Source organism: Carlito syrichta, unplaced genomic scaffold, assembly GCF_000164805.1.
Source record: "Carlito syrichta isolate Samal-C Ts95f unplaced genomic scaffold, Tarsius_syrichta-2.0.1 Scaffold148222, whole genome shotgun sequence".
In the NCBI taxonomy this organism is placed as follows: domain Eukaryota; kingdom Metazoa; phylum Chordata; class Mammalia; order Primates; family Tarsiidae; genus Carlito; species Carlito syrichta.
In genome coordinates, this window is record NW_007092318.1 from 443,934 (window position 1) to 455,546 (window position 11,613).

Genomic DNA, 11,613 nt, shown 5'->3' on the forward strand with positions numbered 1-11,613 from the left:
GCTCCGGCGATCCTTCCGCCTCAGCCTTCCGAGTAGCCGGAATTATAGGTGCGCGCTACCACGCCTGGCTGATTTTTTTATTTATTGTAGAGATGAGGTCTTGCTGCCCAGGTGGGTCTCGAACCCGCGGGCTCAGGCAATCCACTCACCCCAGCCTCCCAAAGGCATGGGATTACAGGCTGAGCCACCGAGCCCGGCTCAGACAAATTTCTTTGTTTTTTTACGCAGCTGCTGGATGGCCTTTCTTTCTATTCAGCTGTAGCCCTTCCAGGGTCCTACAAAATTCTTAGTTACAATTCCACATTTTGTCTATGCCAGCAGCCAGGTCTCCTGACGCCAAAGCTACTAAAACCCAAACCCTTGTTACAAAGATTAGGGTACAGTAAGTACTCACTTCATATCACCCATAGGTTCTTGGAAACTGTGACTTTAAACAGAAACGATATAGTATAATGAAACCAATATTCCCATAGGCTAATTGACATAAACAAGAGGTAAGTTCCTATGACATATTTACGGTCACAAAAACATTACGAAACTTTTCAATAAAGACCAAAACACTTCTAATATTAAGCACCAAAATACATGTGAGCTATACATTTAAGAAAGACTAATAATTTAAGAAAAACAAGTAAGATCATCATTTACCCAGTGATTTCAATTCAGGGTCTCGGGTGACTAGAGCCTATCCCAGCAGCTCAGGACACCAGGTGGGAACTAGCCCTGACCAGGACGCCATCCCAGCACAGGGCACTCACACGCTCACCACACTACCTCAAACTGGGACACTTTAGACTCACCAATGAACCTGACGTGCACAGCTTTGGGATGTGGGAGGAAACAGGAGTACCTAGAGAAAACTCAGGGAGACGTGGGGAGAAGGGAGAACATGCAAACTCCACACTGACAGTGGCCCCAGCCCAGAATTGATCTTTTCTCTTATCAATATAATAGCAAGCCGGGCTCGGTGGCTCAGCCTGTAATCCCGCGTCTTTGGGAGGCTGGGGTGAGTGGATTGCCTGAGCCCGCGGGTTCGAGACCCGCCTGGGCAGCGAGACCTCATCTCTACAATAAATCAAAAAATCAGCCGGGTGTGGTAGCACATGCCTGTAATTCCAGCTACTCGGAAGGCTGAGGAGGAAGGATCACCAGAGCCCAGCAGGTCGAGGCTGCGGTGGCTGGGAGCGGCCACTGCACTCCAGTCTGGGCGACCGAGTGAGACTCCAACTCAAAATAATAATAATAATAATAATAGCAAAAGGACACTGGATGAAATGCCATTATTCAAGGATCTGCTGCACTCCCTTCTGCTACCAGGGGAAATAAGTATCAGCACCTGCTTACCATGGGGAATTGTAGTTCCAGCTCTGATTTTAGCCCTGAGCTATTTTTCTTACAATTCTAAGTATGCATTGAAAATGATATTTGCCAGTAAGTCTAGGTTTTCTGTAGCAAAAGGGTTTTATTCCATCTGCCACATGGCCCAATATGAAAGTCCTACTGAAGCCCAGTAAGTATGTAAACATAAACATGTCCACACTCCAGCCTCAGAGTCCCAGCATTGCATCTAGTGATTCTGATGTGCATCTTCACTTAAGACTCACTGCAACAGAAGGTAACAAGCCTGAACCATTATATCATGCAAGGAAACTTTTTATTTCACTAGGAAATAATCTTAGCCTATTTTTCAAAAGAAGTAAAATTTTTACTGGCATCTACAAAGATAAAATCATTTTGCTACAAATGATTGCCTTTTGATGGTTAGTTCTTTTTATAACTAACTGGATGCAGAATATTTTGAAGGAATTATATTATTATATAATGGGCAATTTCATTTTCTAAAAGGGTAAAATATAATAGATGTTTGCATCATGTTTCCTGCATGAAAATTTTCCTTGGCCAAAATTTTGCTGAGCTCTGAAAACACTTTAAAACTTCATCATTTGGTTTGGCCTGTCAATATGCTGCAAGCCAGTATCATAGCATTAGACCTTTGGCAGTTGTTTAGCTGAATGGGTAATAATTCAGCAATTTCTAATTGTGTCACTGATAAAATAACTAAACAAGTAGATGAAAATTTACAAGTGCCAAATACAGCTGCCATCTAGTTTGCAGTTCTTACTAAAACCCCTTGGCTTAATCCATTTTGTGTCACTATAAAAGAATACCTGAGGCTGGGTAATTTATTGTAAAAAGAGGATTATTTGGTTCATGATTCTGCAAACTATATAAGTATCGTGCCAGCATGTGCTTCTGGTAAGGACCTCAGAAGGCTTCCACTCATGGCAGAAGGCTAAAGGACAGCAGGCATGACAAATGGCAAGAAAGAAAGCAAGAGAAAGAGGGAGGGGTGTCCGTGCTCTTTTAGACAACCAGCTGTTCTCACTTAAACTAGTACAGTGAGAACTCGAGAAGGCAGTACCAAACCATTCATGAGGAATTCACCCCATCATCCAATCACCTCCACCAAGCCCCACATGGTGATATTTAAAACATCAAAATTTTAAAATTAGCTTTCTGTAAATGTTTTAATTATTAGAAAATAAAAGAAAATTTTCTTTTCAGGTATTTTGACAATCCTCATTGTATATAAGCAGTATGTTCTTGCCCCAGATTAAACCAATGAAAGATCCACAATCCATACACCATGAGAAATGTTTTACAGGAAGTATCTCACTTATTCCTTGCAAGAAACACCAGCTAATACTGTCCACATTTTTCACATGAAAATGAAGCAACTTCCAAGAGTGCACAAACAATATGTAGTAGAGTTGCAATTTGAACCCAAGCTATCTAACTCTGGAGCCTGTACGTTTAACAACAAAAATGCACTGGCTTTTAAATTAAAAAACTAAACTAAACCAAAACACACAGCAAGAAACCTACCTAAGAGACACTCTAGGATCACAATGTTTAACTACACGTTTTATTAGCTATAGCCCTCCAATACATCCCAAATCCAACGGCCTTCCACCTCCTTCAACACTGCCTCTTACTGGAACTATTGCAATAGGTGAACTCAGTAGCTTTCACAGTAGGACTAGCAGGAGTGGCATTACCTGAGAAGTCATTAGAAATGCAGATTTGCCAGCCCCACTTCAGATCCACTGAAGCAAAAATCTGAAAGTGGGGCTGGCAAGCAGTGTTTTAACAAAACTTCCAGGTTATTTTGATGCACATATAACAACTAGCCCCAAAAAAGATGCATTTGTTCAGTCTTCTGACAGCTTTGCCAACTTTAGACAGTCTCTACGGGACCATCTTTCTTTTAGGAGCCACTCTTCTATCTTTACAGAATAAAGTTTCACCTTCAAGAACACAGGGAGAACTGGGCACAGTGGCTCAAATCTGTAGCCCCAGCTACTCAGGAGGCTAAGGTGGGAAGATAAATTATGACTAGGAGTCAAAGGTACAATGCACTATGATTGTGTCCATGAATAGCCACAGCACTCCACGCTGGGCAACACAGTGAGACTCCCATCTCTTAATTTTTTTAATTAAAAAGGAATAAAAAAGGACACAGCTACCTTCAATTCTTCTAAAATATGTGCTTGCTTCAACAGCTGAACTGGATCTGTACAAATCTAAATCCTCAGGTCTTGCACGGATTTCCCTAATAATTTCCAAGGCATCATGTAGCCAGTTTATGTATGGAATCCTTTATGGTGAAACAGAGTTTAACAGCCAAAATAATTTAAAAGGATTTCTAATCTTTGACTGTGCCCTTTCAAAAACATTAAAGGTGACTAAAATTAAAGGACTTAAAGAAAGTATCAAGTCCAGGTAAAGATATGGAGCAACTGGAACTCTCTTGTATTGCTGGTAGGAATGTACATTGGTACATCCATTTTAGAAAACTACCTAATAAAAAATACTGAAAATATAAACATGTCCACTCTATAACCAGTAACTCCACACCTGGACATAGTCAACACAAATCAGTGCTTGTGTCCACCAGCACATATAGACAAGAATGTTCATAGCACTGTTATTCATAATAGCCATACACTGGAACACACAAATGTCCATCAACTGTAAAACAGATGGATAATTTATGGAATACTACAAAATGATTCAAAAACTTATTTTGCTACACAAAACAATATTGATCAATCTTATGTATGCAATGTTAAGTGAAAGAAATCAGACACAAAAGAATGTATATCGTATGATTCCATTTCATGAAGCTAAAAAAAAAAAAGATAAAAACTAATCTATGGTGACAGAAACCAGAAGAGTGATTACTTCTTGGTGTGATAGGGAGATTGTTGACTGGAGAGGAGATGAGAAAGAAGGTATATGAGGTACTGGCATGTTCTGTATTTTGACCTAGGTGGTGGAAACACAGTGTAGATACATGTAAAAATGCATTGAGCTCAATCCTTAAGATTGTGCACCTGACTGTACATGAGTAATATCTCAAAATAAAAGAAAAAAGGTGAAAACAATGAAGGGCATTAAAGGCCATCAAAATCACACCTGAAAGCAGTCATCCTAAAATCAGTTTTTCTTTCCTCCCCAGTTCTGCTACAGTGCCTCTCACTGACCAAACCCCAAAACTCTCTCTGGCTTCCAACAGGTAGTTTATTCTCCATCTCTCCTTTCTTTTGATTTTAATTTCAGGCTTGACTTGGCTTTTTGCTAAGTACTTTCTCTTACTCACTTCCTCTCAGATCCATCTCTTTCTAAACCCATCTCATTTCCCCCATTCTGTTTCATGAAAGATGCAGAATAGAATAGCAAAGACAAAATTTTCTGTACTAGATAGTTATGGGGAGAGAAGCAAAGAAGGGTCAGCTAGTAATGTATCTTGGCCTCTCAAACAACCTCAGTTATAAAGTTAATCAAAATTTTCTAGAGAAAATATACCAGAGTAGTTATTTATTTTGAATTATTGTGTACCAGTACAAACAACTGACCCTTCACCTAAAATTGTAGTACGTTTATGTCTTGCTTTTCTTAGTAATATCTACTAGCCCATACCAGGTATTCCATGCAACTTTGTTTTTGTTTTTGTTTTGTTTTGTTATGTATCCTGCTGAAAATTGTACAGGTAAAATTAGGAAGCAGTATGGCATCTGGAAAAGAGTAGAAGAAACAAACTGTAATTTCTTAAATAATGAATATTGGCAGTACATTTCAACTTTAAAAGGCACTGGTCATAGGCACAGAGCAGTGGTAATCAATAGCACTTTTCTGGTGTAATTCCACAATGTTAAATTTATAGTCTTTGACATGTTTTCTCTTCCTGGGTTCTGAGAATATGTGGAGTTCTGCAGGTATACTCTTAAAGATCTACACTAACTTTTCCCTTTATTTATTTTTTTGAGTTGGAGTCTCACTCTGTCACTGGAGTGCAGTGGCCGCTCCTGGCCACTGCAGCCTCAATCTGCTGGGCTCTGGCGATCCTTCCGCCTCAGCCCTCCAAGTAGCTGGAACTACAGGTGCGCGCTACCACGCCTGGCTGATTTTTTGATTTATTGTAGAGATGAGGGCTCGCCAAGTTGCCCAGGTGGGTCTCGAACCCGCAGGCTCAGGCAATTCACTCACCTCGGCCTCCCAAAGCGCTAGGATTACAGGCTGAGCCACGAAGCCTGGTCACTTTTCCCTTTAAAACAAGTTCATAGAAGGTTATCAGGGGCTAGGGGTAGGGAGAGGAAATGAGGAGATGTTGTTTAATGAGTACAGAATTTCTGTTTAAACAGATGAAAAAATTCTGGGAATATATAATGGTGATACACAACATTGTGAATGTACTTAATGCCACTGAATTATACACGTAAAAATGGTTAAAATGCAAATTTTTATGTCATTGTTTATTTTACCATAATTTTTAAAAACCATATCCACAGGGACTTCCATTTCCAGCAATATGACACATTAGCCATCCTGAAAAAATTCTCCTAGTACAAAAACACCCAAAATATTGGTTAAAGTATTTTAAATAATTCATAAAAGCATAGTTGAGATAGTGGAAAGCAAAGGAAATCCTTAAAGGTTAAAAAAATACAGGATGAAAAAAATATAAATCCAGAGAGGTAAGTGAGCTCTAAAATATAAATCCAGAGAGGTAAGTGAGCTCTAAAGTTGGTGGCTGCTCTGATGTCATCTGCTGATCTTAGGTGGCCCAGAGATGCTGTTTACAGGCCTTCAGTGGGGACAGAAGATAAAGCCCAGAAACTTGGGAACTGGACCCTAAGAGAGTGAACCAGAACAAACCAATCACGCCCATAGCATTATAGTAAAGAAAGTTGCCTCTCTTGGCCCTGGCTATAGGTGGAGGAGAAAAAAGTCCCCCATGAAATCTTCTAATTATGAACTGGTCTCCAAGAGGTTTGAGATCTCTAAGTCTTAGTAATTTCTATTGCTCCTAGTTCTGACTTTTTTTCTGCCATCTTTTAAAATCTTTGAAAAATCATCACATATCAAATTTTAAGGTATAGCACACCCAGTTCATTCACCTGTTCTTCATATGACATATTTCCCAGATATTTACCAGCCTTTCTCCCCTCACCCCTGACCAACAGTCGTCCTTTGAGTACTTTCTGGTTTGGTCCAGGATTCCTTTTAAGGAATAATGGCCATAACTATAAATAGTAACCCAGATATGGCTAAATCTATGCAAAAAAGAGTGGGACTATTGCCACTCTTGATTGATGTATTAGTTATCCACTGCTGAATAACAAATTACTCCAAAAACATAGTGACTTGAAATAATAACACATTATCTCACCATTTATGTGGGGTTGGAATCTGTACCTAGCTTAGTTGGGTCTTCTGGCTTAAGGTCTCTCACAAGGTGGGAGTCAATGTGCTGGATGTGGTGGCAGTCATCTCAAGGCTCAACTGGGAAAGGATCTACTTCCAATCTCATTCATGTGGTTGTGGGCAGTGTTCAGTTTCTTACAGGCTGTTGGTCTGGGGGCCTCAGTTTCTCTCTAACCATTAGCTGGAAGCTGCTTTCAGTTCCTTGGCATGTGGGCCTCTCCATAAAGCAGTTCACAACACAGTAGCTTGCATCATTAGAGCAAGTGAGGAAAGCCAGAGAAAAGAATAATCAAGACAGAAGTCACGTTCTTTTATAATCTAATTAGAGAAGTGATAGCCCATCATTTTTTCCATATTCTGTTAGAAGCATTATCACTAGGTCTAGCCCACACACAGATAGAGTGGATTACACACAGCACGAATACCCAGAGGCAGGGATCATAAGGAGCTATTTCAGAAGCAGCCTACCACAACTGGACACCATGCTTCTAATCCTGAACCTAAAAAAAGCCCACATTAATGATTTAACTTAAGTGACTCCAGTCTAATGAGACCCCTAGGTACTTGGCAAAAGCAAAAAACAATCCTTTCTGGAGGAAATTACCTTAAGCCCAAGATGTTAAGTACTTAAACCAGATAGAGTTCCAACAAATGTAAGTTTTCAATGAAAACACACACACACACGTCACTATAAGTGAGTTAACAGAAACAAAGGGCCAGACCGGCAGATATTATAGATACTAGAATTATCAAACATACAACATATAATAAGATATTTAATATGAATAAGGAACAAAAGAGAGTTTAAAAATAGCAAATTGTTTTTTAAATAAAAACAATTTATTGAAATATAAATAATTGAAATTAGAAAATCAATGTTAAAACAGCAGATTAAATATAGTTGAAATGGGACTTAATGAACTACAGATAGATATCAAGAAATTACTCAGAACGAAGTAAGGTAAAGACATAGAAAATATCAAAGAGAGCGTAAAAGAGGATAGAGAAGCTATTAATCAAATTGGACTATTAAAATAACATAAAAGAACCAGGAAGAGGGAACATTCAAAGACAATGGCTGAGAATTTGCCATGTTTGATGCAGATAACAAATCTTAAAATTCAAGAAGCTAAACCGTGCTGGTTATATACCTAGCTTTCAACTCCATGCGCATCCTTCTATTCCGTGCAAGGTAATGCTGGGATGGGGTGTCTACAAAGTACTTTTCTAGGCTCCATTAATGGCTGACTTCCCCCTGGGTGCTTGGCACCAATAGGAGGCAATGGTCAGTGATCATAAGGTAGGAAAGAAGTAGTTCTCCCCTTCTTGTTTTTGTTCTCTTCCTTTTTTTTCCTTCTGTCTCCAAGTCCTCAGCAACAGCACTTCCTCCAACCGTCTAGCCCCAATAGCCCAACCATTCCTGAGATGGTGGTCTCTCCACTTCCTTCCTAGGTTCTGGTAATATAACTTCCTCCCTTTGGTTTCTTGAGCCATAGAAATGTGATAGCAACTTTCTGTACTTTCTAATCTCCCAGATACCTGACCTTTGTTTCTCTTCAAACCTTTTAACCTACATGTACCTAACTCCCTTATAAAAATCCTCTGTTTTGTTTTTGTTTTTGTTTTTGTTTTTTTTGAGTTGGAGTCTCTCTGTCGCCCAGACTGGAGTGCAGTGGCCACTCCCGGTCACCGCAGTCTCGACCTGCTGGGCTCTGGCAATCCTTCCACCTCAGCCTTCCAAGTAGCCGGAACTACAGGCATGCGCCACCACGCCCAGCTGATTTTTTAATTTATTGTAGAGATGAGGTCTCGCTGCCCAGGCAGGTCTCGAACCCGCGGGCTCAGGCAATCCACTCACCTCAGCCTCCCAAAGGCGCAGGATTACAGGCTGAGCCACCGAGCCCGGCTTCTCTGTTTTGAAATACATGGTTTCTGTTCTCCTACATGGACTCTGACTCAAATATCAACAAATTCCAAGTAGGATAAATAAAAAAAAAAAAAATCCAAACCTAGACACACCAAAGTCATATTCAGAACACTAGAAAGAAGCTAGAAAGAAGACAGATTGCCTAAAAGAAGTGACAGCGGTACTAACAGACTTCCTAACAGCAGTAATGGAAGCCAGGAAAGAAGAAACATTCTCAAAGTGCTGAGTGAAAATACTGATAGAATTATATAATCTATGAAACTATCATCTTGTTACCAAAATGCCAGGGGTTCCGTCTAGGGCCTGTTTGCTCACCAGCTGCACAGAAAGCCAATTGCTGAGACGAGTATTGCAGAAGGCTTTTTACTTGGGTGACATCAACCAAAAAGAATGAATGATTCTTTCTCAAGCCCATCTATCTGCTTGTTCTACTGAAGTCAGGGTTTTATATAGTGGGACCAGAATGTAGAAAACAGGAATTAGGGAGGGGTCAGGAAGGAGTTGGTAAATAGGAGTTGAGGAGGGATAAAGAAGAGGAGTTGGTAAACATGTGGGTCTGGCATCTCACTGCCTGGATGCAGTGATCTGATTACTTGCATCCTCAGTACTTAGGCCTGAGAATCAAGGAACTCAGACAAAACAAATGTAAGTTTCAAGCTTTAATACAAACAGAGTCAATTTCTATGTTCATTCATAAAGAAACTGTAACCACTAGTTCTATGGGGAAGTTGGGCCCATTTAAATCTCAAAATAAGAAGGAAATCAAGATACTTTCAGAAAAAACTCGAGTTTTCCAAAGAAAATTGATACTCTCCAAAGAAATTCCTAAAACATATACTTCAGGAAGAAGTCAAAATATCTCAAAAGGAAGACCTGAAATGTTAAGAGGGAATGATGAGCAAATGAAATGATAAACATCCAGTATGTAAATAAATATGGCCCCAATAAACAATAAAAATGTCTGATTTACGTGCTTAAATAACATTGACAGAGAACTAAAATACCAGAAACAATGACACAAAAATCAGAGTAAGGAAAATGATCATTAAAACTTTCAAAAGCCGGGCTCGGTGGCTCAGCCTATAATCCCGCGCCTTTGGGAGGCTGAGGTGAGTGGATTGCCTGAGCCCGCGGGTTTGAGACCCGCCTGGGCATCGAGACCTCATCTCTACAATAAATCAAAAAATTAGCCGGTCGTGGTAGCGCGCGCCTGTAATTCCAACTACTCGGAAGGCTGAGGCGGAAGGATCGCCGGAGCCCAGCAGGCGAGGCTGCGGTGGCCGGGAGCGGCCACTGCACTCCAGTCAGGGTGACAGAGTGAGACTCCAACTCAAAAAAAAAAAAAAAAAACTTTCAAAGGTTCTGATATTATTTAAGAAAATGCTAAGAGTATTTATTAATTTTAGATCCTGCTGAGTTAAACAATAGTGGTGCCCTGAAGTTGAGTTTAGGCATTGGGATTTAGTTTCTCCTTCAGCCTTGCCTTTGGAAATCCAAATGCCTACTTCAACATCATTTCTGTCATGCCTGAAAAGTTGTACAACCAGTCATCATATCACTGAGCAGGTACCATCATACACAATTAGTCAAACAATGTCAATATAATTAATAAGGCATGTCACTTGAATGTATTAAAATATTTTAATATTCACTTTCAAATATACATCCTAAAAATAACTTGGAATGACAATTTTCTTTATGACCTTTCTTTATCTATCACATGAATTACAAATGTTATTCATTTGTTCAGTATACTCACTACTCAAGGGTAAAATGTTACAATAATTATGATTTTTTTTTAAAACTATTATCTAGAAAACCAATTATTAAAAGTCTGCATTGCTCAGCCTTTGTCAGGGTATGGTGCAGCAAACAAACCCTAAAGTAAACAACTTTTTAAAAAATTCAATTTTGCTTAGGCCATAAGTCTTACATGAAAAAGTATTACTAGGGAATTCTTCATATTTTGCAGGGGTAAATTCAAAGGAGAATTTCAGCTTCACCACCTCAAAATTCCAAAAGCAGGGAAAACTCCTAAGTCCTACTCAACAATATCTCTGAAAAATCATCTTCAATTTAGATATGATAGAGAATGCAAAATATAAGAGAAAAAGAAAGTGTCAGTGCAAAATGAGGTATCAAAACACATTTTATTCTCAGTTATCAAACTTAAAAAGAACAGATTTTATAAGAAGGATTTGAGAATCCCTTACAGTTGTAAGTCTAGGGAAGCTAAAAGTTAAAGAAAAAGCTTATTGATATTATTACTACAAACCAGGAGTTGGCAATTTTTTTCTTTCAAGGGCCAGATAGTAAATATCATACACTTTTTGGACCACAAGGCCTCTACCACAACTACTCAGCTCTATTCTAGTGCAAAGTTACCATAAATAATATGCAAAAAATGAGCATATCTGTGTTCCAATAAAACGTTATTTACAAAATAGGCTGAATTTGGCTCTGGACAGTAGTTTGATAACCCCTGTGAACTATTTTCAGCAGGTAAAGATGAAGGATTTTTGAGATTTGCTGAAACTATAAATCCTATTTATTATAAGTTCCTTCTAGAAAATTTTTTATTAAAAACACTTTCTTCCATCAAGAAAACAGGGAGACAGACCACAGAATGGAAAAAAATATTTGCCAACTGTATATCTGACATAGGCCTAACATCTAGGATCTACAAGAAACTCAAATGTACTGAAAAGAAAAAAACAAACAGCCCCTTTAAAAAGTGGGCAAAAAGCGGGGCTCGGTGGCTCAGGCTGTAATCCCGCGCCGTTGGGAGGCTGAGGTGAGTGGATTGCCTGAGCCCGCGGGTTCGAGACGTGCCTGGGCAGCGAGACCTCATCTCTACAATAAATCAAAAAATCAGCCAGGCGTGGTAGCGCATGCCTGTAATTCTGGCTACTCGGAAG